Below are 23,660 nucleotides of genomic sequence, written 5' to 3' on the forward strand. Positions count from 1 at the left end.
CCTGTTTCCAAGTCTGGTTTTGGTCGACTAATGTTAATGAAGCTTTAACAGTTTCAACAGTACACTCACAGACTTCCGTGGATAGGAATTAATGGAGCAAGAGGTTAATTGCCACCCAATATACATTAATAAATGTCAAAAAAGACGGAATGCTTGCAGTTTACATCATTTCACAACAAATTCTATAACCTGAGCAGAGATCTGAGCAGTAGTGAAGGCTGTGTTAGGCCTGGTGGCACATCCAGAGGGGCAGCAGCTGAGTGATCCTGAGAGGAGGTCTGAGTCATCCAGCTGAGCAAACAGCAGAAGTCCAGACTCTGACTTAACACATAGACTAATGCCGTCCGGGAGGGCAGCATTTGGCAAGTGGGCTCGAAATGAAACCCTAATGAAGGTTTGCACGTAAGACTAATCATAAAAAATAAGGAAAAAAGTTTAAAGACGTTGTTTTCTGAAAATTAAACATGCCTCCAGCAAACATTTACATCCAGCACCATTAAACAATAAAAAATCTAGAAAATTAAACAGCCGTGCTTGCAAATTATGTCCCAATAATCGCAGAGTTCTCTGCTGGACTCTGGGTATTAATATTCTCTCATCTGTAAATGAAACTTTGAATACTCCATTCTATTTGTTACCACGGTGCAAAAGCGAAGCCACTGACATCGTGAAATGCGATCGCTGCCATCTTGTGCTGGTGAAGTGAAGCATGTTTCCACCCAGCTGTCCGTCATTCCATTTCGACTATTACGCTTAAATAAAATAGCTTAAAGGGGAGTCCAGCTTGTATGACAGAGTTATTACGCACATTTTTGTTTTCAATAAATTTTACCTTAATGGAAACCCGTTCACCTTAGTATTAACACAAGTAAGGCCATACTCCTGAGCCAGGCCTGGGAGTATGGGAAAAGTCACATTTGTGTCAACATGGGCTTATTAGAACCAGTTTGTCTGTTCTGGCACAAGTTACCGTCAGATTGACAACTTAGGTTAGACATTCCTCCCGCAGCTACAACACATGCCTGGTTAGTTATGAAAAACATTTCATCTTCCAGCTGGCTGCACACAAGACACACAAAAAAATATGCTCACACGCTGAGCAAAGACCTATGACACAGGTCTTATATAAGACTGATAAATCTAATTTGGAAAGTTATGGCAACGTGACAGCTATTCTGCTCCGGCAGCATGCTGGATCAATGGAGACCAACGGTGTTGTTAATGACTGTGTCTTCGTATTTCCTAGTCGTTCAGCAATTTCACTTTGCATGTGGAATTATCTCAGCCGTCAAGCACAATATTCTCCCCACCTGATTAAAAAAAAGACGTCGAGGATAAAAAAAAAAAATGAAACAAAGTCACTTGGTTTTTTTTTAGCCTCGATAGCAAATTTTAAAAATCTGAAAAGTGATACAGTCATCACCAGGGTGGAAAGATAGGGAGGAAGCTATAATTTATTTTTAAACCTTTGGTAAATTACTGGATTCAATGTGTAAGTGTGTTCAGCAGATTTTACTTTACAGTTAGCAAAATCAGCAACAGTTTACCACTTTAAATTTTACAGAGTAAATCTAGTTAATGGATAAACCACACATAGTTGCAGCTTTGCTTCCTGCTGTAAAGTGGAATTATATATCCTGTACTGGGAAACACTTCGTAAAGTATTAGGAGGTGCTAAATTTGTTCGGTTATGAAAATGACCTGATCATTTCATAGAGCTGCGATACTCCGGCATTATTACAAGAGTTCAGAGTCGTTGCCTTTATCTGGTTAACACATCAAGTGAGTTAAGATTTAGACCCATGAGAAATCTCCCTGGTAGCAAATAAGCCATAGAATGCAGCGGCAAGAATCTGTGGCATCTGCTTTGCAAAAGGGCCATAAGGGAGTTTCGACTTTCTCTTGGCTACATAAACAATGGAGCTTTAAATGCCTTTAACAGTGGAGCTACTGCCTGACCATGATGACAGTTCCCTCCCTTCACTCTTCATATGACATACCCTAAAGGTCACTAGCAGAGGAAAACTCCATTTAAGATGAGCAGAAGGCCGATTCATATCTACAGAACATGTGTTTTGTACATTAATTCATAATTACTGTGATTTTTACATTTGTTTTAAAGGGAAAAAGAGCCTCGCTTTGATTTGGGAAAAGGAACAGCAAATGGAGCAATCCCCACCGTCATTCTACTATGCGCGCGCGTGTGTGTAGAGGATGATGTTTGTGTGGGTGTGTATGCACTTGTGTGTTTACACAGCTGGAAGAGCAGAGCGGAATCACTTCACCTAGCGGTTCCTGGGGTGTCTGCTGTGATCCCATTAAAAGGCAGACAGGCTCTGGCACCCACTCCAGAAATCCAGAGGATTTCACTTGCTAAAATATCCCCACATTTGAGCTTAAAGGGCAGGCCAAATCCTTGCAAACCGGCGGAATCTACTTAGAGGGAGGGGGAGCAATGTGTCTCCTTTTAAACTCCTGATAGTTGATTGCTCTGGCGCAGTTCAGGTGAATGTGCTGAGCCCAGTTTCCACTCCATTCAACTTTCCAGTCAGATCCAGACATGTCTCTGCACGGCCCTTTCCCCACAGCCTCTCTTGCTTCAAGGCCCCCTCCCCCAGGTCAAACAGCCAAAAACATGCATGCCACATTTCGTGTAACCTTCATATCAGTCAAGTGTCCGTCTTTATCAACCCCTCTTCCAGTGGGTCTCCCTTTCTGATTCCCAGTATTAGACTGTGCAGAGGCTGCCTATTGAAAATCACCAATCTGGAGATAGAAATGTCCCTCTGAGAAGAAGCTGTGGTGGACAGGGACCCTGATTCATGTAGCTGGGATTGGGTCACCCCTCAGCAGCACCACGCTCAGCCACACTTGTGCCAGCCTTTCCCCGCTGTCACACAGAGTGCAGGAGCCCGTACAGAGTTTATTCACTAACAATTCCTGTTATTCAAAACAATTCCTGTCTCAGACAAGTGCACAAGTCCCTGCTAACATTTTACACTCAAGGAAACAGTCTGTTTTTATCTTTCCTCTTCCAGTCCTTCACACGTGACTTCATCTAATCAACCTACCTGTCTAGGTCAGCTCTTCCATCCATATTAGGTTGTGAAATGCTGTTACTATACATTATTCTTATTCCCTGTACCAAAAGGGCAGCCAGGAAGTGAATTATTCACGCTTGGCAAACAAAGAAGGGTACTGACAGTGAACCGCTGACATGATGCTTTTCTATACTTCAGTGTGAAGCGTAAAGTGTGTCAGCCGCAAACCCGGGCTTTGCAGACCCGGTGGAAGAAGTGAGGAGAGTGTAACCAGCGGAGTCAATTCATTCATCAAGTCCTGACTTGAATTTCCTTGAAGGAAGATGAAGTGCAGTACTTCAGTCCTTCAGGCTTGTGTTCCGTTCAATCTTAAAATATATCCATATGTAACTTGACAAGGACAAAATGTGGTGCATGTGAGGCTGAAAATCAAATCAAACACAAAAGATCAAGCCTAAAACTTAACCGTTTATTTTAATCTTGTTCTTGTCAACAGGCATTTAGGAAATAGCTGATTTTTTTATTATTTATTTAAATGTATTCTCTTTTTTGAATATTAAAGCAACAGCAACTGTTGCAGAAAGCTCCACTCAGTGATATTCAGTGTATTCAATGAAACCTTATTTATATGGCATCGGTTACAATCAAGATTCTCAGAAACTCAGTCTGACCCCTGACCCAGCAGCAGTGACAGGAAATAAAAACTCCCTCTTAACAGGAAGAAATCTTGAGCAGGACTGGGCTCATAAAGAAGGCCCTTGCTGTTGATGGCCAGCTGGCTAAAGGACTCTTAACAAAACCAAAGAGATGCTACAGACTATTTTGGCAGTTTTTTGAGACAAAAACTATTCGGTACCTGGTAGTTAGAATTGTGTGTTTTTTGCAAAATCTTATACTTTATCCTCATTATCAGTCTACTTTGAAACGATTCCTGGTCACCGTCCTTCCTTGTGCACAAATGAAATACATTGCTCAGAGTCAATAGAGGGATTAAGTGGAGGGAATTGTGTGGAACACTGTGAAGCAACACACTGGGAACGTAATGTGGATGAAAGCAGCCGAAAATAGACCGCTTCATTTGGCCTGCTGTCCCAGTTTTGCTCCATCTGCAGGCCTGATTCTGCTCTGAATGCAGATTGCTGGCTTATTCTTTGTGCAGCTGCCAGAGCCATATTCATTTGTTTCTAAATGAGCTGTTTTAGGGGAAGCACTCTTGCACCTAATTGCCGGTAAGCATTTAAAAATCACAGTAGTCAGACACTGTGGGAGGTGTCATGTTGGAGGTTTTGGATTCAAACAATGACTACATTTTGACTGTCCGATGGATGTGTCTTCACTGGTATCAGCTGTGTAACTGACCACCGGATGGAGAAGTTTACTTTCACAAACTGCCTGTGTTAACATACTGAAATTCTTTTCCCCAGCATTTCGATGATTCTTGTAACTGACATGAAACTGCAAATGAAAAAAAAAAACTCACCTTCCGTGATTCCAGATTGAGACTTTGAGGTCCTCCAGTTTCTGTTGAAACAACAACTTACATTTAAAATAGATGCAGTTTTATATGAGATCTGTTTCTTTTTGTTTACAGATAGAACAATAATCCCACTTTGAGGCACAGCAGACGTCCGATATGACCTATGCAGAGCAAAACATTTGGAAAGTGTGACACATCAACCGAGGTGCCCCATAATACCTCAAAAATGAGGCAAAAGTTCCTAGAAAGGAACATCTGATTCGTACCTGTGTGGCCTTAGACTTCAGGCAAATCGGTTGAGGCAAAAACCAAAACTCACCCTGTAAGAGAAAAGCAAAATGTGTTAAACAGCTGTGGCCACAAGCTGCCAATAAACTGGGTCATCCTGTGGTCATTGAACAGAAGGCTACTTATATTATCTATTATCATAAAAATGCAAAATGTGATATGAAGTGTAGGGGCATCGTGACTTAAATATGTGTTACTGAGAAAGAATATTGAACTGGACCCCTTAATCTCTCTGAGATAATTGATTTATTCAACTGAAATACGACCAAATTCTTCACACACTCAAGGTTACGTGACTTTGAGATGAACACGTGCCTGTTGCTGCTGAAAATTGAGAGCTGAACAGGAGTGAGCAAGAACAGCCCCCATAAATCAGATCGGGTAAATCTTTCTTTTTTTTTCTAAGTGTCTAATCAGCAGCACAGCCAGTGGTCATAGACTCCATCAACAGACAGTATTAGCATCACCAAAGAGCTGGAACAAGCTTGGTGGATCTGGAGATGTCTATGTTCATTAGTGAAATGCACAAACGGAGGCATGTGTAGTCCAAACCTCCACCACTCAATTTAACGTTGAATGAACTAACGCGCGTTAGAAGATGTCTCTAATGAAGAATGAGCTCTCACTGCTCACGTAAATTGACTCTCTACATTCTTGCACATCATTCCAGTCTCCATACAGCTGCCTCCACCGGCAGGCATTTGGAGTCAGTCTGAATTACTTCTGCCACACGATTTGATGTATATATGATAAGATAATCAATCACAAGGTATGACATCATGGCAGCTTTGTAAAATGGGTGCACCTGGGTTTACATTTAGACGGACGTCATTCGTCATGGATCTGGAGAGGTGGTATAGACCTCGGTAAATATGGCATCGTGTCAGTTCTGCTGGTACCTGGACCTGGAAAAATCCAAGTCTGTATAAGACGATGTCCTATGGTGGCTGGCAGGAAACAAAATAGGTTTTTCTCACACCTATGACTCATTGTAGGTGCATTTAGGAGTTAGCACTGAAATTTTAAATTCACTGAAAAAGTCATATGTGCTTATTTGATTTTTAGTGTCCATTCCAGGCTACCGTACAAACATGGGACAGCAATATTGTAATGTTCTTGCAGAGGGACCTGCACTGATATTTAAATAAATATCTGACCGTATATGAGTGTTTCGTTGTTGTCATACACAATAAAACAGCATGTCCATGTGTATTATATTTGATTTATAACAGAAGAATATAAAAACTCTCTGGCTAACAGGACTGACCTTGACCAAGACCTCAGCACAGGGGACAATTAAAGGAATACACACAAGCCGCTCACAGGGCCCGTGATGTCCTATTTTGATATAATTTAAGCGATGAGAAGAGGATATTTGTGTGAAATATTAGCCCAGCTCTGAAGTCAGACTGCATGAAGCTTTGGAACACACACTTGGAACATGTAATTGAATGAGAAACGATTTTTGGCTCGATGAGACAGTTTTCCGGCACGGTGATAAAACATAAAGATGGAAAGAGCTACAGTTTGTCGCTGCCTGTTTTCAAGATTTTGATTAGGTTATTTTGAGTACCGGTAAGCATGCTGCACTCTCCCTGTGGCAGTGTGCATCATGCCCTGAACCATTGTTGCTCAATGCCTTGCAAAAAGTATAAAACACACCTCAGCCTAAAGAGCGGAAGCGACCTGTTTCCAGGACTATGTTAGACAGAGACGTTGGCAAAAATCTTGGCTGTCCTGCTGCTGCCTGTCTCCCTCTCTAGTTCTCAGCTGTCCTGCCAGAACTGTTCAAGGGTTTACACACACTCACACACACACACAAAACAACTGTAGTGATGAAAAATGAGCACAATAGGTAGAAGTGCAACAAGAGTGTATAGACAAACCAATGAAAGGAAGGTTGATTGGTACAGCCACCATAAGTTGACAGAGTTTAAGTGATTTACAATACACAACCACAGAGATTTAAACCAGAAATGTCAACAAGCTCAAGTTTTAATTGTTCCTTGCAGTCTAACACACATTATACCACAATCTGCTGGCCAGCAGGGAAAGTGATAGTATCAGTATCAGAAGTGGTGTCTCATGGAACAGTCAAGTATAGAGCAGACACACAAAATACCAACAGCAGGAGCAGTAGGAATTCCAAAAGGAGAACTTTTATCTATCTTAAAAGGTGTTCTTGCTTGTTATGCCCAATTTATAGTCAACTATATAAATTCAAGCAAACATATTAGACTAAAAACTTTTTGGATTACTAGAACTGATGTCACTAGTATTTATGACTCATGGGGGGGGGGCTCAGCCTAAAGTGCATTGAGCAAATGGTGGATTTACTCAGTGCTGATAACATTCATCTGAAGTTCTGCGGTGCAACAACCTAGACACCAGTAGACATTTATTACAGATAGTTAGACATTAATATATATTTATGATTATCACTAGTATTGTTATTTTAGTCTGCCAAAAATATCAACAAATATTTATGATTATCACTAGTATTGTTATTTTAGTCTGCCAAAAATATCAACAAATCTGTTGTTAAAATGTTGTTCTCAAAGTAGTGACTTCTGAGATAAAGCTTCCCAGCACAGGCTAGATTCACCAGCACAGTCCACATGCTCTCCACAGGGTTCCTGTCAGACTTTTGAGGAGATTTTTTTCATCACTTTTGATGTGTGTTTCAGATCATGTTCCTGCTGAAAAACCCAACTGTTCCCGAAACCTAAACTAAGTTCTTGTTTCTTGCGAGCACAGAACCTTCCTCCAGGAAACCTCTTCATACTTCTTTTTTGACAGCAGGCTTCAGTTCATGATGATGTAAATCTGGAGTGGGGACAAGAAATTTTCAACAACTTCTATGTCAATTCAGATTTAACTCTTTGTGATATTTGGTGTTTCAAATTAACTTCTATCGCATCCTTCTTCTATGTGACTGAAAATAATATGAACTGCTGCAAGTTGCACTGTTCACTTTCATTAACTTTGTTAAACTGTGTTTATTACATAATCGGAAAAAGTGAAAAATAACTGTGGTTACACAGACTGATGTTTTGTGTCATGTTTATCCTGGTGAACAATGAAAAACATTTCTAATCTGGTTTGTGATGTGCGTTTACATGACTAATCACATCTTGTTGCGCTTGCTTGTCGGCTGTAGTTCCTGGTCTTTTATCCAATTCAATATCTTAACAGTTTGTATCTGTTTTCGCATGAGATGGTCAATTTAATCCTTTAAAACAACTGATCGAGCTTTTCAGTTCCCTTTTATCTTGTGCAGTGCCCAACCCAGATAAAGCTGCAATTGTAACCTGAGTATGTCATTCTCTGTGCAATCACAGTGATTAATTCCACACTTTTATGGCACATTATGACTTTAAAGTTTATGTGGCTTATTCTCCAATATTACAGTCACACAGGTTTCTAAAGTAACAAATCAAAAGTAACAATATAATAAATAGCTCGAGGTTAAAGTCTTCAAACACTTAGTGCGTGTTCTATGTGACACATCGCCTTGACTTAAAATGTTGCTCACGGTATTAACACTGTCGCTTATAAATCAGCATCATAAATGCCTACAAGGGAAATAAATATGAAAAAATCCATGATAAATATGTAATCCCCTTCCAAAGATCCAAATGTTGGACTCAAATTTTATATCAAGGTCCTATATCGTGCAGAAAACTGACTAAAAAGATATATTGCCATTTCTGTTTCTTAGGTAAAAATCCAATGGTTTTCCAAATTATTATCTATTTGAGACCCTGGTGTATTGCATTCACAAACTACTACACGATTACAGATTTCTAATGTGATCCAAAAGTATTTTAACATGACTTCACTGCACAACTGAGATGTGTGGAGAACAAGTATTTATTGCTTCTCAGCAAAACTGCAAATGTACAACATGTTCCCATTCCCAGCACCTTAAGAAGTGAAGCATGTTTATGTGAGGCTTCACACAAATGAATAGAAAGGTGTGTCCTGCATCACCTTTCTAAGCACCTGCCATTCCATAAATACCCCAACATGATAATTATGTAAGCCCACACAGGCCAGGTGAGAAAGGTCGTGGTTGGGCGTCAAAGCCAGGCAAAATTCTGGTGGCTGAAATTGCAGGTCTTCCATGTAATGTATCACAGATTTACTGTGAATTTCAACAACTCTAACCATCAGGAGACAAAGCCTATCAGTGATGTCTCCTGTATGATGTCTTCAAGTTTCTCTGGAGAGAGAAATTGCTGAAAATCCATTACCAAACCCTCCAGTCTATTGTGTATTTTTCTTTTCTAAACAGTGTCAAAGAAAGAGGGTACACCTGCAAAGCAGCTGGGGTGTGCTTTTCCTTTGACCCCAATAACATTGCTTTTTTAATACTCAAGATAAAATTCCTTAAAAATTTTCCTGAAGTAAGGGTTTAATCTCTGAGGAATAATTAAGCAACAACCCCTCTGCCAGCTGCGGACCTGAGAGAAAACAAATCCTCTTTTTGAAGACTGTGTGATTGTGACGCTAGAGCGAAGCCAAATTTAGACATGCTATTTCACTTGGGGGGATTAATGAGTATTTAGCATTTCTTTCCAACCTTGTATGAGCTTGTACGCAATTTTTTTCTTGGCTTCAATCAATTGCAATCTGATAGTGATACTGAAACTCAGTATACCCTCCAGCAACAATGTTTTCCTGTTTGATCCGATCATATCTACAAATGTCCCAGTCAAAACTAATGTTTAAAGTAATTTTTCTTTGATATATTGCAGGTTTGGATCATCATTTTCATACAAAGTGGAATCAAAGAGGCTATATAAAGATCCTCCTGACATCCAAACCAACCCTGTCCTTGAAACCAGTCGCCCCCAAAGCCTGAGGCCAAGTCACACTTCTGCAGGAACAAAAACATTGCAACAGTCTGCACAAAAACACAAATGCTGAAAACAGCCATACCACAACCTAACCTGTCATATATCTTGCCACTGGCAAAATTAGAGAGGCCTGGAAACTTCTCTAAACCACAAGTCCCTGAGGAATCAGGGGGGAAAGGGAATGTAAATCCAGATACATACCACACTACTGTTTACCTACCTGAGATTAGCGCTTACACATAAAAACTAAAACTGAACACAGAGATACAGCAAAAATATGGGATGTACCTATAAGAAAACCTGGTCAAAACAATGATGCTGTAGTGCTGACAAAAGGCTCACTCCTTGTGGAAAACAGGCTGTCCACTTAATAATAGAGAACACAGCAGCCGTATCATATTCCCGACTTTGGCAAAATGAGGTGATGTTCCACACCCACTCAGTCTATAACCCCTTCCTGGATAGCGGGACAAGATGACTAACCCCCGCTAGGTTGGAACTGTGTGTCCGACATTGACATACGGTGATAACTCATTCTGACAACAACATAAAGGTTTGTCTAATAATATATTCCAATCTAGAGATGGCTTTCCAGATACAGAGGAAATTCACTTCACATGTGCTTAAAAGGATTTTCATTGTGCTGGAATCGAAAGTAGGCAATTAAAACTGGTTCCCTCTGGTTCCCACTGAGGGAACCTTTGCAGTCCCAGCAAAATGGCTTCAGCACCATCACTGTTCTTGAATCGTGCAGAAAACATGACTCGTCACACGGTAACAATCCATGATGCAGGTTTTGCTCATCTGTCCATTGTAGCATGATTGGTGAAAGATGTAAGCTGAGCTCTATTAACACATAGAAATCTTCGTATCTTATGTCTAATCCCACCTTGTCACACATTTGTGGACATATAATAACAGCAGAGTGACAAACCCAAAGAAATCCATATGGATTGAAGGATGGATGGATGGATGGATGGATGGATGGATGGATGGATGGATGGATGGATGGATGGATGGATGGATGGATGGATGGAGTCCTGCAGACAGGGTTGGTCTACATTACAGATGGGGACTCGGTGAAAGAAGCTAGCAAAACAACATTTTCGAGCTATGCTAATTGCCATACTTTCACATGGACTGGAATGCTATGATAACATCCACTGCGATTCCCACAGGAGGCCTTGATCCTGCAGGCGTTTACTGGGTCAGGTGACCTTGATGTGGATGAAAGAAAGTTAGAGGGGCCCCACTATGGATATATAGACTGGGAAATGGTCTCTTACTCTTGGACACGCGTGTGGAATCTAGGTACATTGGGGGATGCTAATTCTTGTAGCGGTGGCATTTTGATGATGGGTATAGAGGGGGGCTTTGGCTTAAATGTCCATTATTTAGGGGCCTCTGCTGTCAAGTAGATGTGACAACCCACAACCAGTGGGGAAGTGTGGTGGATTTTGGGACACAGTGAAGCCCTGTCTCTGCAGGGATAGTTACGGGGGCATGGGATTGATGGGGTGGTGATGAGAGATGGAGATGTTCTGGGACAGACACCCATTCAGAGTGACTAGTAAGGGAGGCCTACTGGGAAAGCTTGGGGCCTATCATCACCTTCGCTCTCTGTGCTGGGCTGTAGTGGAGAGACTGGGGGGAGGAAAAATAGAGAAAAGAAGGGGACTGTCCAATACAGTTCACAAACTTCACTCTGCCTCACGTTTATTATTTTGGTTTTGAGCCAGTGACCTCAGCCTCAGCAGAACCGACAGGATTCTCAACCAAAATGCTCAATCACTTCTCTATGCCAGCTAAGTCACAGTTACATGTGTGTTAACCATGTAAAGAAAGAAAAACCCTACGCTTGGGCACTCAGTTGAAGGGCATGACTTGTGGGTCACAGCTCCATTCCAGGGCCTCTCAGACACAGAAATATGAGACTGATAGGAATCAGTCAGTCAAGGTCACATGAGGTCCTCAGAGGGGGAATGCAAGTGAGATTCTTGTACAAATGAACATCAATAAAAGAATGAATCAGTTCAAATGTGACCATTTGTTGCAACTTCAGTTTTTTATAGTACATTAGATGCCAAAAATATATTTACTCAAAAATTGGTTGTGTTATTATTCATGATTTTTATCCTTTTTTCTTCCCCATCAACAAATGTTTATTTCACATCTCTCTGTTGAGGAATATACACTTTAATTTATAGTCTGTATCTGCAACAGTAACCCTTCATCCTATCCCTGACTCACTTTAGGGCACCTCAACTCCAACTACCACCAACCCCAACAGAGCTCAGTGTAGGACAAGGGATCGCACTGACTGATAGGTCTTTGTTTATTTACAGCAACACTGTAAAAATATGGGGACATTTTTTTGGTGTGTATGTGTGTGTGTTTTCCTTATCAAATCCCATTTAGTGAGCCTGTGATGCGAATAGCATACAATAAAATGTTCATAATATATATAAGATTAAATGACAGGAAATATTGAAGTACTGATGATGGGTGTATATTGTGTGGTAGGTCTCTACTGCTGCAATATAGAGGAAGGTTGAATAGGTTTCCACTCTTTGCAGCCCACTCTGGCTGGATCTGCAGACACTGAGATGAATGAATCGTCTATTGTTCGGAGTGCATGTGGCACAGACGTCGGGGGACAGAATAACCAAAGACAGACCCTCTCCATATCCCCCACCAGGGAGCTGAGCCAAAGAAACTCTAGTCACGTTCAAATAAATTCTTTCCTGTCCAACTTGACACCCTTCCATTGCCAAGGTGTAACTTGGGTTTAGTTTACAGTAATTTGGATTATGGGTGGCACAGAAATGTGTTTAGCCACAGACACACGCTAAAATGACTCTGAAGCATACAGCCAGCACAAGGATTTGCTATTGTTTCATGCAAATGGACAACATAGCCATGCATATCCTCTGCTGAAACTTAATTCCCTCATTTCCTACCCTGCAATGCAAGTTTATCGACTCGTGGCCAAATCTATTTACAAATGCCACATGCAATTAGACTGGAAGTTGATTTTTCATTTAACTCTATGACCCAACTTAAGCTAAGGTTAACTGAAGCTGATCACCTCATCTTGAAGGCCGATTTGTTGCTCAGGGTCAATCACAACGAATCAGCTCAGACTAAAAAAAAAAAACTAAAAGGCTACTCTACCTCACCAAAACATCCCAGTGTATTCGTGTCAGGTTTAGGTTTACTGTCACACAGCTGGAGTGAACTTTCACTTGGAGATGAAGCTGACACAATTGGTTTAGATCAATGTTTTTTTCCTCACCAAAAAAACAAAAACAAAAAAACTTGATGATCTACATGTGGTGGAGTTTCATTTTCATTGTGTGGGTTCTGATAATTGTTACCCATGAATACAGAGAGACAGACACATGGTGTTCATAAGCACCAGTTAGCCCGCACTGCTACAAATGTAGATTCCCTACAGCACACAGAAATGAAATACATTCTGCTATGCACAGAACCACAGTCAGCCACTCTCTCTGTTCTCGTGTCTTTTCCCTGCTAACAAAATTTTACATCCTTATAATATAAACTGTCAGCACTCTTTCCAATTCCTGTTATGATAAAAACATCAGGAGGTAAGCTAGGGTGAAATGCAACCATTATTTTAGTCTGCGTCCATCTTTTCCACAGCGGATAAAATCAGGACAAGTCAGCAGACACTGCAGACAACACAGGAAGCTCAGCGAGGTGATGAAGGTGAACTGCAGGTAAGAGTAGCTGACCTCAGAATTCACCTCGTAAACATCCTGAACACTGGTCAAAACCCCCCAAAAAACAACACATGGAAAGATGTAGTCTGGGATCATAGGTGTACGTTCTTTCGTTGTTTTACAACCCTTATTCCAGATGAAAATGGGCCTGATATGATTGAGGAGGAAATGTTCCCGCCAGAGCTTTAGTGTTTGAGTCTTACTCACGTTATGTTTGTGACTTCTTTCCTTGCTCGCTGGCTGGAAGTCCCCATCACAGACGAGCAAAAGGAACATGATGTGAACTTGAAGACAATTTAAGATTTCTCAAGAACTGCACGTTGGAAATATGTGACACATGGCAACAAGAATTTGACAAAACATATCAGGAGAGGCTTTGGATCATGTGCAGCAGCAGTGCTACATTTAATGTTTATTCACGCAAAAAAACGAATGAACAGAAATGTTTAGTTCTGAAACTAAAGCTAAAAGGGAAATGACCGACCTTCACCTCGGTACTGCTGTATTCAAATTCCTACAGAACTTAAGTCACCGGGAGCAATGCAGTTGTTGTGCATATAAGAAGATTAAAACAATGTGAGTTCAGGTTGGGATGCCAAATGTAGCAGGGGAGCGAGCAGAGGCCGGCTATGTTTCAGTCTGCCACTAACCCCAAACTGTTTCCAAAGTCTGCGAGCAGGCTCCCAATGGAGCAGCTCTCTAAAAGAAAATTATCAGATGAGAATGTCTACACATGAGTTCAAACCATTCTCCATCTCCAACTGTGGGGTGCTGATTATGCCTGAATTAAAACTGGACCACTGGTGTTCTTGCAGGTTTAATGGGAGACTAAAGTTGTCGTTTATAAAGTGGGCCCATTATCTTTATTACCACTGCATATTTCCATATGTAGCTGCCCTGACCATGACCAGGTTAAAAACTAATTATTATAATAAATCTCTTCTCAAGCACAACATTAGCTTCTTTATGGCTATTGGACCTCGTGTCAGACCCGGGCGCCAGATAGAACAAAGATCAAACACCAAAGTTAATGTCTGAAAAGCCCAACACTTTAACTCCATAAAGAAGTGAAGTAATGAAGTGTGCAGTTCACAGGGTGCCAACAGAATAGTCTCGTCATGTGGTGTGTGACAACAAAAGGAGGTTAGGTCCACAACAGTAAAGGTTGATGCTGGAACATGAATGCTAGCAGGAAGTAACACAGAGTGGTGAGCAGCTGCTGGGAGATGAAGAGCTGAGAGAGCAAGAATTGTTTTTGCGACTGCAGACTTAAAGAGCCAGAGGAGTAGAAGCCAAACACGTGGAAACTTGTTGCTTTAAGTCGTCCTTTAGGGTCTGCTTTATACATATACCAAAATCTGAGCTACAAAGGGGACCAGCTGAAGACGCCCTACAGCCAAATTCCAAGATGGCATTAAATCAGCTGCAGAGACGAGTTTTACACTTCAGCAGAGGGCAAAGAGGAGTCACATGACAGAATATGAAGGTTACACACAGTCAATATTCATCTCTGCCTTTAGTAAAAAATTGAATGTAGCATGTCTACGTTGATTTGTATCAACACCTTCCTTGAGGTCTCTGAGTCCAGCACCGTCCCACTGAAATGTACTGGAGGCAGAGGGCAGTCTATTGCAGGATGGAAGACTGAAAATATGCACAGCAGGTTTGAATGAATTTGCATTTTTGCACACAGTTTGAGTTAATGTCAATGGCAATAGTTTTATTCTTGATGCTTTGCCTCAGTCGTTTGTGATGGTGAGTGGGAGCCAAGGCCTGGCTCTAATGATCCCTGTAGGATCTGGCTCTATTTACCTCTTCCTGATGGGGTCCAGATGGGCGTGCGTTCACTTTCCTGTCCTTCACAGGCTTGCTGAGCCCAGTGGACTGCTGACTCCTGGAGTCACACAGCGTTGGGTGGACGCTCCCTGGAAGGGATAATAAGAACACAGATGGTTCTTAATCTAGAGACAACAAATGGCTCGTGCTTCACAATAACAACATTGGATGTCAGGTGTAGTGTGAACTCCAGCTTCTTCTAGACCAGCTTCGATGGAAAAGCACTGTCCTCTTGTAAGCAAGGACAGGGGGTCTTCAAAAAAAAATAAGCTGGGCATGATGTGATGACCTCTATCCCCCATTTCTCCTGATGGAAAAGCCCACAGGTAATAGCTTCCATGTGCAGAGCCCCAATATTCCAAACAAGACTGTAATAACAACACAAGAAAAGACTGATGCTATATCATAATCTTCAAAGGCTGACACATAGATGCTCCTATAATGGATTCTGAGGCCCTAAATCAGCGCTGTTTATATATGTCACTAAAAGTCCATCGGTACTCTCCCTTGCATGCATTCAAGCCCAACTGTTTCCATCATCTTGGAAGTCACATTTTTTAATTGGAAAAATCTGTCTTTTATGGGTAAATCTTCTAAAGAGGAGGTATAGAGCTGCTGCCCAGCTACTGTCACCTGAACAACTTTAGAGAAAAGAAACACTGAGGTGGCTTTTGTTAACCTTGAGGATTAAAACAGATGTTTATCTTTGCTCTTGCTGCGGAGCATTGTCAGACTATTAATCGCTCTGCGTGCTGTACGGGCAAGAGGAGCAGTCATTGCTGAGGAGACTTGTGTGAGAGGTAAAATAACTGGGCTCACCTGCAAAAGTACAATTTGAATCATCCTAAAGAAGAAAAAGCTGTTGGACTGTGGGTAACATGAGAGGTTGAAGTAAATCAGATCTACCTGAGATGTGTTTAGCTTGTAGGCCAACATGTCTCCAGCTGACGTTGCTTTAGGAGAAAACAGTCTGTTGGTTCTGCTTCAGACACGTGTGTTTCGTTTGTAACAGATATTGTAACTGAATGGCACCCAGAGCCAACACAAAACACACACTGACTTGTCATTTTCCAACCAACCTTTTCGTTCCACCGCGGGCTGTTACTGCAGTCGCTGCAGGGTTACCAATGCTGATATTTGGGGTTCGATCACACAGACATGAACATGTGCTTTTCACTTGTCTACACACAGCTAATGTGCACGTAAATACACAGCTGAGTACTCACGGATGACAAGTGATTGTTGATTTTTTTTGACACATCATCAGCGTGAGGAAGCATGAGCAGGCAAACACCTTCACATATGCCAGTGCACGTGTGTTCTTTTAAACATCCGTGATTGTGCTCTGCAGTGAGGGCTCCTTGGGGATTCCGCTCTGTCTGATATGATCTCTCTCCACAGATTTATACCAATCATAACAACGGAGACAATTCTGACAATCCTTTAGCTTGCACCAGCTTGAGCCTAGTCTGTTCGTTGAGACTAATCTGATCTGAGCTTTTTCAGCATTGTTGTTGGCTGATGGGGGTAAGGAAGGGAAATCCTGCTAATGCAACTAGGTCAGTATAATTTCTGCAGCACAGTGGGAGCTATGCGAGACTAAGCTATAAACACTGAATCATTTTTCCTCATCTTTTCCCCGAAGCTGAATTTTGTTCTCCCGAGAGTCTGATTCAAGAGCTAAACTGCTTTTGGGCTCTTTTTAAGGGCTCAAGAATGTCAGATGTCATGGTTCTTCAAAGGTAATACCATTCAGCTGAATATGACATGACTTGTAAAAGCATTTGTCTTTTCAAATTTCAAAGGCCTGCATGACACAGTGGTCTTCACTAATAACTTTATCATACAGGACAAGCACGAGATGAACAACACTAGATTCTCCACCGATATATTTGATAATAACAGAAACATGAATGGCTCGACTGGCAATAAAAAGAAGTCAGCTCTTTCAGCTCAGTCAGGTCGGCGCGGTGGAAGAGTGGGCAGTTGAATTGCTTTACATTGCGGAATCAGTCTCCTTTACGACTGCTAACATGTTGCTACATGAATTGATACACTGCTTCGTGCGCAGGTAACACAGGCTATCACTGAAAAGTCACGCAAAGATGAAAACTTCCAGCAATAATTTCTAGCACAATTGTTATGACATGGAGCATATATGAAGATTTATATAGGAGATTCCTTATTGCGGCATATCCAGTCTTCAGACCCAAGAAAGAGCAGTGAAAATGGACCATTACTTGACAAAGAGATAAAAATTAAACCTTATGAGCAAGGCAGCATTAGGGCAGCTTTACAGATGGTTTACAAATCTCTGGGGTCTGTAGTAACAGGTCTGACTGAACCTACAACTGTGACAGAAGACTGTGTCGACCACAAATGTGGCTGTTCATTCTCATCAGTCCCCGGCTTGGTCCTTCTAAAACATTTTACCTCACCTTCCTCACCAGCCATGAGAGTGACAGACATTTCTACACAGTTTAGCTGTGTTAAATAACAGTTTCCATGAGTCCCCTTCATTACCTTGTCTGGAACTCCTAACTACAGCAGACTGCACCACAATGACAGTCCAGGCCATCATAAAAAAACGTGTTAGTTTTGGAATAAATATGGTTTAACGGGTTTAAAAGACCTCCAGGCAGTTTCAAATCTATTGCAAGTTAGACATCGACGGTAGGAATATAAAGCCAAAGTATTACTGCAACTATTTTTGTCCTCAAGGACAAATACATCACCAACATGATTGGATCTCCCTGAGCCATAAGCCTCCAAATGCCACCTGCCGGGAAATAGAGAAGCTATTGTCCCTTTAATTGATATACTCCTGGACCCTGCTCGCACACTTTCACACAATCTTATCATTGCAGTTAGTAACCTCAAAATGTCAGATTCTTTCCAAGAATTCCAACAAGCAGATAGCTACTTGACTTTCTCACTTTCTATCCATTTATTCACATTTTTGTCTATCTTTTAACTCTGACCTACTTCCACTTTCCTTTCCCTTCCCTTCTGCTCTTCACTAACAACAACGCCGAGTGGTTTTACACGCCAAGGTCAATGTCAAGTAACACCCACTGTTCGTTGGTAGCCTGCGCAGCAGCTGCAAATGTGAACGCGCTGACAAACTCAGTCAGGGTCAGAGATGCGCTGGGTTTTCTAACCCCAGCTTTCTGTGACGACGCAAATACATACACATGCTTGTGTATGCACAGACCTGTGTCGGGTCATCTGTGTTGATCCAGCACTGATGGGAAAACAACAGCTAGTAATGGACAGAGGATTCCACCACAGTCCCATCACTGAAAATATACACACCACCGCGCTGAACTCTGACAGGCCTGTCAGTGCCCAGATGTTATCGTGTAAAAAGATTGTTTTTGGACTGGAGACCACGCTATAAAAACAGCTTAAAGTGGGAGTCCAGACTGGAAAACTAAGATTTCTGAGGCATCATTATTATGCATGAATGCAAAATTGAGCTTGAACAAAAAGATGGACTAGGGAAGAACACATGTTTATTTAAAGGTTTGCATACTTATTAGAAGTTCTAGCACATACAGTATATTGATTAATTGGCTATTATTTACTGAGTAGGAGGCTTAGCATGAATATTTTCTGTGGAAACTGTGGCCTGAATGAATAATTTGAGCCTTGGTGACTTTACCTGTATGTACAGTATATACAGTACACCTTCTTGTTACATTGTTTTGCCAGAATATCTCATCTGACTTATGAGCACCACACAATAGAATATGTGTCCACACAGAAATGTTCAATCCAATGTTAGTTTTTAAAATCCCACCAAGAGAAGCCTGATTCAAGCCAGTAAACCCAGTCAAAGTTGCAGAATGTGAATGCAGAGTGAGAGCCATAAGATTTTTTTTTTTAATGAATATAGTTCCAGAAACAATATGGCAGACCTGTTTTGTGCATGGTGCACCATGCAGAGGCACTATAGAGTTGCAGTATTGTGACAGAAGAATTGTAGATAAAAAATAAAATAAAATATTTCCTATCAACATAAAGTAGAGGCTGAAGGGAAGGTTCTCATAAAGCTCCAGACAAGAAACCGCAGAGTCCCCTGAACCCAGATGCACGCAGAGAGGTTAATGTAACGTGTGACCAATCGTGGCAACAGAGCAGTCTCACCCGGAGAAAACACTGACATAATATGATCAAGATGCTACAAGTTTAGACACATCCATTGATACAAGCCTGGTGATGTTGAAAAAAAAGACACTTCTGTGTGAAATTACAGAATAAAGTATCCATTAATGTGCATGTGTCGCCATGGTTCACATCTTTTAGAAGAAAACCACAACAGATTCATGTGACGGAACCCATGCCCTATAATTAATTTTCTCTTTTTAGTATTATTTTTCCTTTGTCTTCATTGTATATAATTATTTATTTCAATATCATCCATCAAAAGTAATTTGAAGTCATCATCGATGACTAAATAAAACTCATTGCTGGTCTTTTTGTGATGTGTGCTAGTGTGAAGCCAGTGTGCTCTGGCTGCAGGAATCTGCAAGCTTTTCATAATTGATCTTCTCACTCGGCACTTTATTATTCTAGCCTTAAAAACTTTGATTTAAATTTTTTATATGCCATGAGTATCACTTTATGTGTTCTAATAAGGATTTAAAGGTGCGATGATGGAGGAAGTGACCATGATAACCTGATACTTATAATAGAGTAATAATTAAGTCCTTATATTTAATGACTGGGTCCTCTTGGGTTCCAAATCCTCCCTGTAGCAAAGTGTTGTGCTAAAGTGCAGTTTGGGGCAATTAGGGGGTATGGCTGTACGAATGGATTTCAGGGGGATTTTTATTGTTTTTGCAGGACCAAATTACAACATAAAGACGGCAGCAACAAAAACACACTCAGATGGCAAAGTGCATTCACAGTCGCATATGGCATGTGTGCTGACTGCCTACCCCCTTGTGGACAAGACAATCATTGCTTATTACTGACAGTTAAAGGATCGTAAGAGCTTAAGAAAAAGTAATCTACTGTTGAAAAGAGGAGCAATAAAAAGCTGTCACATGAAAGTATGCAAATCATCCAAACCCTTCTTCTGCGCTCACCTCTGGATACAGTTGTCAGGTTACTTAACGTGACATAAACCTGTCTTGACTGTTTGTTCCAAGGGCAACCGGGAATTTAGAAAGGTTGCCAACTTCGGGCCCAACTCAAAGCTGAGCAGCAACCTGTTACCGCTCTGCTGCAGGAATGTACGCACAGTCCAGCTGCGTGTGACAGGATTTTTGTAGCACACGCAGCATTTTTTTAATCATCCGCTAGGACTAAATGTTAAGCAACATCTCAGATCAGATATTGAGCCTGTATGGTCAAACAAAAGATTGAAATGGGAAATGGAGTGTGATCTACACATTGCTAGGGTGACAGAAACCACTATAGATACATGAAATGCAATTTGGTGGCTATATGACACAATCTTGTTTGTCCCTGCAATATTAATGGAATCAGGGATCTGCTGTGGTTTCAATGGCATTAGTGATCTATGCCCAAAGCAAAAGAAAAGCACACAAGTAAATAAGTACAAATTTACAAAGCAACCACACCAGATACAACAGAGAGGAAGTGGGATTTAGGGATTTATTTTGGAGCAAATCAAAACCAACACTCGCTTTCCTGGGAAGGTCCAAGGGTCTTTGTTATCTGCCTTTAAACCAGGATGATTCATAAGCTGTATTATGGATGCTATTGTTGGCTGTGGGAAAGGGCTCAGAAGTTCGGCAGAGAAAAACGAAGTAATTTAGCTTAGTTCAGACAGGCTTTGCAATCAAGCTGAGCTCACAGTCTTAGCTAAATCATCTGATCTCACAGTAAAACTGCAGCAGCTGAGGGTTCCCCCGGACATGCTCTTTGCATGCCACTGGCAAATCACATTTACGGCATATATTAAAAGATGTCTTGACCCCTTTATTTTACTGCATTTCCCCACGAGCTGCTTGGCAATCCAGCCTCCCTGCCTTCACCTTTTCATGTCGGTAGAGGGAAGACACAGTAGTTTCTCTGGGCAGAGCAGTTATCACTGCAGATGTGGCAGTGGGGGAGGTGTGTTTGACCCGTAGTCTGAACCGTCCAACATTTCCGTGCCGTGGTTGTCCATTCAAGCAGACAGAGCACTGATCTTCCATACTGCTGGAACACTGCACAAGCACCATTGAGATGAAGCCACTTCTCATCACATGCACATAAAGAATGCAACCAACTGTCAATCAGTTTAACTGAACCGACTTCTTATACCTCCTGAATCCAACCATGAGTGATTGTCAGTCAGCAGGTCTATAAAAGCTGGTGTTTACCCCGTCTAGACGGACTGGGGTGACTGGCAGCCGTGGGCATTTGAGTAGTATATTGCAAGCGCCTTAACCACAAATGAAGGCACCACTATCATTTCACCCCGTAAATCATGTCCTCGCACACAAACAACGTGTAACGATCGGGGTGTCAAGAAAAAAAACAATTTGAAAAAACACAGCAGAAAAAAGTGCGGAAAAATATGAACACGCTTGATTTGTGAAGCTTAAGTGATTCATGTCGCGCTTATGATGTGCTTTTCGCCAAGGTTAATGGATAAACTGTGCCAGGAAGGTTTGGCTTGGTTCTTTACCAGCAAATTGAGTTAATTTTTCACGCAGATATCCAGAAAAACAAGAATAGATCTTGCTTTGACTAAAACACCCACCTCTCCCAAAACCAAATATCACACCTCCACCCCCCCTTAATTTGCCAAGCACTGACAGAGACTGTACTATGTCTTCCCTCAGTGTTTCCAGCTGAAACCTCACTAAAAACCTCAATTTAACATGGCTTGCAGTGATGCCTGGAAAAAATGATGCCACCGCACATATTATCATATTAATTACCACAGAGTATTTTTGCTCTGCAGCAGAAGGAATATCATCATCACAGAAATGAATATGCTGTCTGACCAAAGGAATTTTGTTTATGCAAAAGTTTGAAAAGGGTTTTCTAGACCTATTTTACATCCTATTAAAAGTAAATAAAACCTCAACTTGGAGCATCTGGTGCAAAAAGGTTTAAAAAATTAAAATGAGAGCCCTTGAATTCTGAAGCTAAATATAGGGTTGAGACTTTTTTCAGATTCAGTGGGAATAACCTTCTACACAACTCAGCAGTGTGGTTGCTGTTATTGTGACCTAGTGGGTGTCCTACATACAGTCGTAGCCCCGTCACATCAATGGAAGAAAGGAAGGAAGTGGACCAGAGAGCCCAGACAAATATTAATCCTCTGAACACTGATAAAACCTCTCCCACCACCTGTCTCCTGCTGTGGGAGAACAGAATCGGTACGTTAACCATGCATCCACATCAAATTGGTACTCTGAGATGTATTTTCCACATAAACAATGCAAACTATTTAAAACTAGAGCTGCAAGCTGTTCTGAAAAGGGCCCAAATCCTCCCACATGCCATTCCATCCCAGCGGCTCAAAGGCAAGGCCGTGGTCAGTACCTACCATGAAGAATCTGAGAGAAGGGATTTAGCGTGATGGATTGCTGCACCGAAGAGTATATGAGCTCCCTGAATCCACATCGATTTATTGCGTATTGTACTTATATTACACTCAAACACACAAACACATAGACACGCGCGCACAGACACAGGGCGATGGTTTATCAGCTTGCACTAACAGAAGTTCAACTTGGCTGAAATAACAAAGACAACGGTATGTTTAACCATGCCCATGATAAGCAGCAATGAGCTAATTTCCCTGCAAACAACAGTTGAATAATAAATTAAACAAAAAGACAGAGTTGAACATGTACAGTTGGTTCTGGAGGATTTCATCCCTGATTCATTAAAGGTGTGTAACATTGTACTGGTGCACTCGTATATGAGTTAAGTTACCAGTTACACGAGCCCTACAGGAAAGCAACCACACATCAGACAGTCTGGGCGAGACATGCGTGCTCACACTGGTTTTAACAAACCTTTTTGCCATGCCCACAACACATATACACACACATACACACACAGGTAATCAGTGGGTGGATGTGGGTCCCCGGCCAGGATCTGCTCCAGTGTTTGTGACAGTGCAAACATCACCGCGATCACTGGGGTGATGGTCCATTAAAAGAGAGAGAGAAATAGGGAGAGAGAGACATTACAATACAGCAGCCTTTTAAAGGGCAAACACTTCTGCAGCTCTGCCTCTGGTTTAGCAGAGCATTCATTAACCCGGTAACACTTGCAATCTTTTAATAGAAATCCAAAACCAAACCAAAAAAAAAGGCTGCATTTAGACAAAGGTTGCACTTCGACACCTTGGATAGACTTTCACACTGTTTTAAAGTCATTGGACAATACCTAACTTTTATTCTAGTGCCAATTACCCTGAATACAAAATGAC

General features: G+C 41.4%; 1 protein-coding gene across 3 annotated transcripts in view; it reads right to left on the reverse strand.

The window, feature by feature from the left end:
• Positions 1–23,660, reverse strand: part of znf469 (zinc finger protein 469) — a 143,157-nt gene that overhangs the window by 107,968 nt on the left and 11,529 nt on the right. For all 3 annotated transcript variants that reach the window (XM_011607148.2, XM_029841166.1, XM_029841167.1), the window contains exons 2-4: positions 15,227–15,339; positions 4,785–4,838; positions 4,522–4,562 (exon numbers count right to left, since the gene is read on the reverse strand). The gene's annotated coding sequence lies outside the window, so the exon portion shown is untranslated. The remainder of the gene's footprint in view (positions 1–4,521; positions 4,563–4,784; positions 4,839–15,226; positions 15,340–23,660) is intronic.

Source organism: Takifugu rubripes, chromosome 9 (assembly GCF_901000725.2).
Source record: "Takifugu rubripes chromosome 9, fTakRub1.2, whole genome shotgun sequence".
In the NCBI taxonomy this organism is placed as follows: Eukaryota; Metazoa; Chordata; class Actinopteri; order Tetraodontiformes; family Tetraodontidae; genus Takifugu; species Takifugu rubripes.